Genomic DNA, 5,753 nt, shown 5'->3' with positions numbered 1-5,753 from the left:
GTTGTCAATGCTGGAGGTGCCTTGGTGGATATGATGGCTGGAACTGTTTGGGATGATTTTAGCAGGCTGGATTTCCAAGTGCTGAGCACCAAGCAGCTCCTGCCAAAGTGCTTGGCACAGGAGCACCAAAGAGTCTGGCAGCAAAGGGTCCAGGTGGATCAGGTTCAGTGCCCTGCCCTGGCTGGGAAGGGGGGCTCTTTTGGAAGGCGTTGCTGGGGCTGCAAAACAGATCTAGAGCCTGGAAGGTGAAATGAGGATAGCCCTAAAACAGGAATCAGAGATTTGGTTGTTTTGGTCTCATGTCTTTGCTTTGTTTTTGCTGAATCCAGGCTGCCTTCTTGTCTTTGTGACTCCTTTGAGGTGGCCCCTGGCAAGCAGTAAAGTGTCCTCCTCTTTTCCCCGCCTAAGAAGTGCCATCTGAGCACAAGCTGCATGTTTAATTGTTATTCTGGAGCAGCAGGTCCCTCCATGGCACTGCAGTACCTGTGCTCAGGGCACACTGATATCCTGCATGTACAGCCTTGCAATCCTGGTTCCTGACTTCGGTGTGAATCAAAAGTTCCTGATTTCAGACAGAGCAGAAGCTGCAATTTATTATTCAACTTATTTGTAAAACAGGGTGGCTGTGCTCCCAGCCACTGCCCAGGAAGATGCTGGGAAGCATTCTGCTGGCAAGAATGGTCCAAATAATAATTTCCACCTTATCTTTCTTTATGAAGCTGCTGGAGACTTAAAGCAGCCCTTTCCTGCTCTTTCATGGTAGGGCTATTTTCAGCATTTTCTTCCTCTGAGTGAACTGTTTTTCTTTTCTCTCGTTGATGATAATGCACAACTAGATGGGAAATTAAAATAAATGTCTGTGCATACATAAAGCCATAGGGACACAATCAGGAAATCTAATTTAGTGCTTAATGTAGTCCAGCAGCTTTATTTGGATTGTGTAAAACTATGTGCTGAAAGGAAGCGCTTTTTCTTGGGATAACCTTTAAAAAAAAGTAGTTACATAAAGTTTAGCTCACCTTAGTGCTCAGAGCCTTGGGCCGGGCAGCCCGCCCTGAGCTCTGCTCTGACTTGTCTGGTGCTTGCATAAATGAGGGCAATTCTGACCTCTGCTGTTGGCCCAACGCATCACCAGGCTGCAAAAAATGCAGCACTCCTGCAAAGGTTGTGTAATGTTGGATGGAGGGCTGCCCCTGGCATGCCCTGCCTGCTCCCTCTGCCTGCAGCACCTCCTGGCTCTCACCTCTGCTGTTATAACACAGCTTACAAAACAGCTGCAGCTCAGTCTTGTTTCCTGCCCTTTGTGTGGCAGGCAATCCCCGTCTGTTCCTTATCCAGAAACATAACATGGTGATTACTAAAAGCCGACATGGATTATAGACATGTTTTTATTCCTAAATTAGCAAAAGAGCCTCCGAGTGCTTGGCAGGGAGGATGAGCAGATCCCAGCCTGCAGCACTCTCTGGATGTGCAGTGGAAACCCCGGGATGCTCCCTCATGTGGTGGTGAAAATGCTGCAAGAAGAGTGTGTGTGCTCTTCACTGCAAGTGCAGCTGGGCTGAGCTCACCAAACCAGCATGGTTCGGGGAAGGGGTGGTTATTCCTGCAATTGGGATTATTTATAAAACTGCTGGAAGAGAGAAGAGCTGCCCCTGATGGTTAGAGATTGGGATGAGATGTAAATCATGGCATTGTGTCACAGAATCACCGAATGGGCTGGTTTGAAAGATCTTAAAGCCAATTTCATTCCATCCCCTGCCATGGCAGAGACACCTTCCACTGTCCCAGGCTGCTCCAAGCCGTGTCCAGCCTGGCCTTGGACACTGCCAGGGATCCAGGGACAGCCACAGCTGCTCTGGGCACCCTGTGCCAGGGTCTCATCACCCTCTCAGAGTAGAATTTCTTCCTAATAGCTGATCTTAACCTCCCTCTTTCTGTCTGTAGCCATTCCTGCTTGTCCTGTCACTACATCCCTTGTAAATGCTCTCTCTTCATCCTCCTTGTAGGCTCCCTTCAGCTACTGGAAAGCCACAGAAGCAAAAGAGATGTTCTCTTTTCACTCACTCCATGTAGTTCTCTGCAGCTTTTCTATCACAGGCAGTGAAACCCTGCCAGGGGCAATCTGCTCCACCCCAGCTGCACTCAGAGCCTCCTGGCCTGTGTCTCACAGGTGCTTTCATAACCCAGCACGTGCTCCTACACTGAGGACTGGGGAGTTCCTCTGGACCATGCCTCACCCTCTGGGCCATGGCTCACTGTGATTATGGATTGCTGCCATAAGGGTTTTTGGGATCTCAGGACAGTTCAGTGCCATGGGCATTGATTTGGCCCCCAGAGCAAGGTGATCTGGATCCTGGAGAGGTTTCCACAGCCTTTGAAATGCTGACATATTGTGTGCACACTTGTGCATCCCACTGACAAACAGATCTTCCTTTTTGCAAAGCTTCACCCACTGCCTGCATCTCCTGCCTGCTTTGGCAAGAGCAGTTTTGGAAGCATTCTCTTTCCTCCAAGGAAAATTGTACCTGGAGGAGCGGGGTTTGTATGCAACTGTTTGGTGTTTGATGTTTGTCTTGGAGCTTTAAAAGCGAAATTTATATTTATATAAAAACATAACTTTAAAAAAATTCTTATTCTTTATCAGATCTGAGGGGGAAAAGGGAATGCATGCAGCAAAAATCTACTAGAAGTATAAGATTTTTCCAGTTAAAAAAGGTCTTCATGATTGTTTTCATAGCCCTTCAAAACCCTGTATTTTGTATATAAAAAAAAGCACACCTGTGTTTATGTACTTTAAATTCCACATCCACTGATTGAGCAGTTACAAAATCATTATTCTTCCTTTTAATTTCCATTTCAGGAACTCTGGCTGGGCACATTGCTGAGAACCTTCTCAAAGCCAAAGAAATAGCCCTCAATGACTCTCGTGTGCCTGAACAGCTCGGGAATTATTTACAAAAAGCTCTTGATGTTGCTCTTGGGCTGGACCCTTACCTGGATGCAATGGCAGCTTCCAAGAGGTACAGATTCTCCTTTCAACCTTGTGCTTTTGTCTGTGATTGGATGAATGTGTTGTTAGATTTTCTGTCCAGAGCATGCCAGAAACGTGGGGGACAGCAGCAGAAAGTGGGATGAGACTTAAATGCACCCAAAAAAATATGCATGGATGTGTGTGTGAGCCCACAGCCTGGAAGAAAGGAGGTGAGAACAAAGCACACAGATTTTTTAAGATATTCTCCCCACTGATTGTTGACTATGGCAGTGTCTGAGTTGGAGCATATCCTGGGGAATGCCAAGCTCCACACAGTGCTTGCTGGAAGGCTCCAAGTGTGAGCCCCTGGATCCAGCTGGTGCTGGGATAAATAAAGAGTGAGGAAAAGCTGCACCTCTGGATCCACCCTCTAATAACAGCCTTTATACGTGGCTTTTATCTCCAAGCACTCAACAAACATTGATTAATCTGCTAACTAAATTACTCTGGTAACTAAACTAATTAATTAAACTAATTTAAGGTATCATTAATTCAGAAGTCCAACTGATACCCTCATTATTCTCTTTTGAGCTACACTATATTACCCAGCCATGTGGGGTCTGCTAAACAATTCCCATTTATCAGTGTACATTTTGATACGTGGAAAAAGCCAATTCTGTCTAAAATTGACAATGTGTAAACTGTTCCAGGCTGTGGATTATGGGAACACTGAGTATTCACTCTGTTGCTGAAATAATAGCTGATAGTTGTTTGACTTACACTTGCTGTAGGATAATAGCTATACATTATCTTATTAAAGTTGTTAAAGCATTTGTGAGGGGCAGAAAAGAGGTTATATGAAATGTTCTACTCTTTAAGTCTTGGATTAGCTGGCTGTGGCTGACACGGGTTATGAATTCTTTCTCATTTTACTGAGGAGTGGAGCAGGGGGAGCTGGAGGAAAAAAACACAGAAATGGCTCCAAATTCTGGCCTGAAGAGTGATCACCACCCATTTCTGGTGGTTACTTTCCTCAGATAGGGTAATCTAACCTGTCTGGAGGCTATGGACTCCTCCAGTCTTCTATTGCCTTCCCAGTGTAATAGGTAACATCTCACTTCATCCAGAGACATTGTCACAGGCCTGACTTCTGTGAAATAGCATCTGGAGGCACCCTGCTTTTCTGAGCACTTCGTGGGGAGAAACATTTTTTTCTCCTGTCTTGTAAAAAAATTTAGATTTTATGTCTTTTCCCTATTCTGCAAAGAAATTTTTGGCTGGAACAAAAAATAATCATTGCAGATCTGAACAAAACCTGGCTAGGGTAACTGAAGTAATTCACTCCAAACCAGCAGATAGACAGAGACCTGTCTGGGACCAGCTGAAAATGGGAAAAGTTTGGGGTTGAACAGTGGGGAATTCTTTCCTTTAGTCCCATGGCCCCTTCTTCCCAAACCCCTATGGCTGGGCTGCCTGCCAGCACTGAGATGTGCTTGTTGCCAAACTAGGTTCTCTTAGGACTGGAATTTAGGATGCTTGTGATGCTACTGGGCTAATTTTTCATGGTCAGGCACAGATGGAGCTCTTCCAGGAGTTCCCTCTTGGCTACTGCTTTTTATGCTGGATGCTCAGATTTTGGTTGTTATCATCATATTGAAATGTCTTTTTTTATTTTCCAGAAAAACTTCACCTGAGCAGATCCCAGGGGATGCTGAAGGAGCTGAAAGCAGAGTCAGGCTGCAGGAAACAAGTGCCTCTGGCTCTCTGAATGGCAAGTTGTAAAATTGCACCAGATTGGTGTAAATGTTGTCACTGAAGTTGAAATTATCATCCTCTACTCTGTCTTGAGTAAGGGGAGGATGAATGGCATGGAAATGCTCAGAAAATGTGGGAAATTACTTAAAAAGAAAGAGAAGAGCTTCCTGTGGGCTTTGATCTTCCCCTAGCAGGGGTTTTCCTGTGCCCTACCTCCTGTGTCCTTGTATTCACTCACATGTGCTCACACATGAGTGTTTAATTCACAGGGCCAGCCCCATCCCTCAGTGAACAGCAAAGAGATCATCACCCTTCCTGGAAGGGAAAGGGATGGAAAATGCTTCTGGTTTGGGTTTGGGATGTCTGATAGGGGTTGATGTGCTTTTTGTGGTAGAGGTGGCTGTGGCCAAGCACTGCACCTTTACAAGTAGCAATACCCAGGCTTGCATCCTCTTATAAAGCCTATTAGACTAAATCTATTCCCAGATTCATTCTTGCCAGATGTTCTCATCTTTGGGGTAATATATCATCCCAGTGAAGTACTCTTATAATCTATTACACTAATACATTGTTCGAAGGACACCACTGATGATAAATTTCTTAAATGATGGTGCTGTCTAGGGATAATGACTCTAAGAGCAAATGCAAGGTAATGTAGTGATTTTTTTTTTTTTTAATGCTGGATTCCAGAAAGAATATGGAGCCATCTCAAAGCCATTTTCATATGGGGGGAATGTTAAAATATGCAATATTTCAAGCACTATTTAACAAGCACTTGAACAATAGCAGCATTGATGATAAAGGTTCTACATTTAAAATCAGTCCTTTTATTCTGTTGTCTTTTAGCTGCATTTTAGATGAAATTTTGTCAGATTCTGTTGTTAAACCCTTATTTGAGAGTGTTTTAAGATTAGGGTTTTTTTAATGATCGCTTAAAAGGCACATCTAATTTTCATTGTGAACAAAGTATAATCTTTCTCATGGTTTTATTTTAAAATTTTCATTCTTGTCTTTCCACAGGCCAGAT

Source organism: Catharus ustulatus, chromosome 13, assembly GCF_009819885.2.
Source record: "Catharus ustulatus isolate bCatUst1 chromosome 13, bCatUst1.pri.v2, whole genome shotgun sequence".
Taxonomy (NCBI): Eukaryota; Metazoa; Chordata; class Aves; order Passeriformes; family Turdidae; genus Catharus; species Catharus ustulatus.
The sequence above is the reverse complement of the archived record's forward strand: the minus strand, read 5'-3'. Positions refer to the sequence as shown.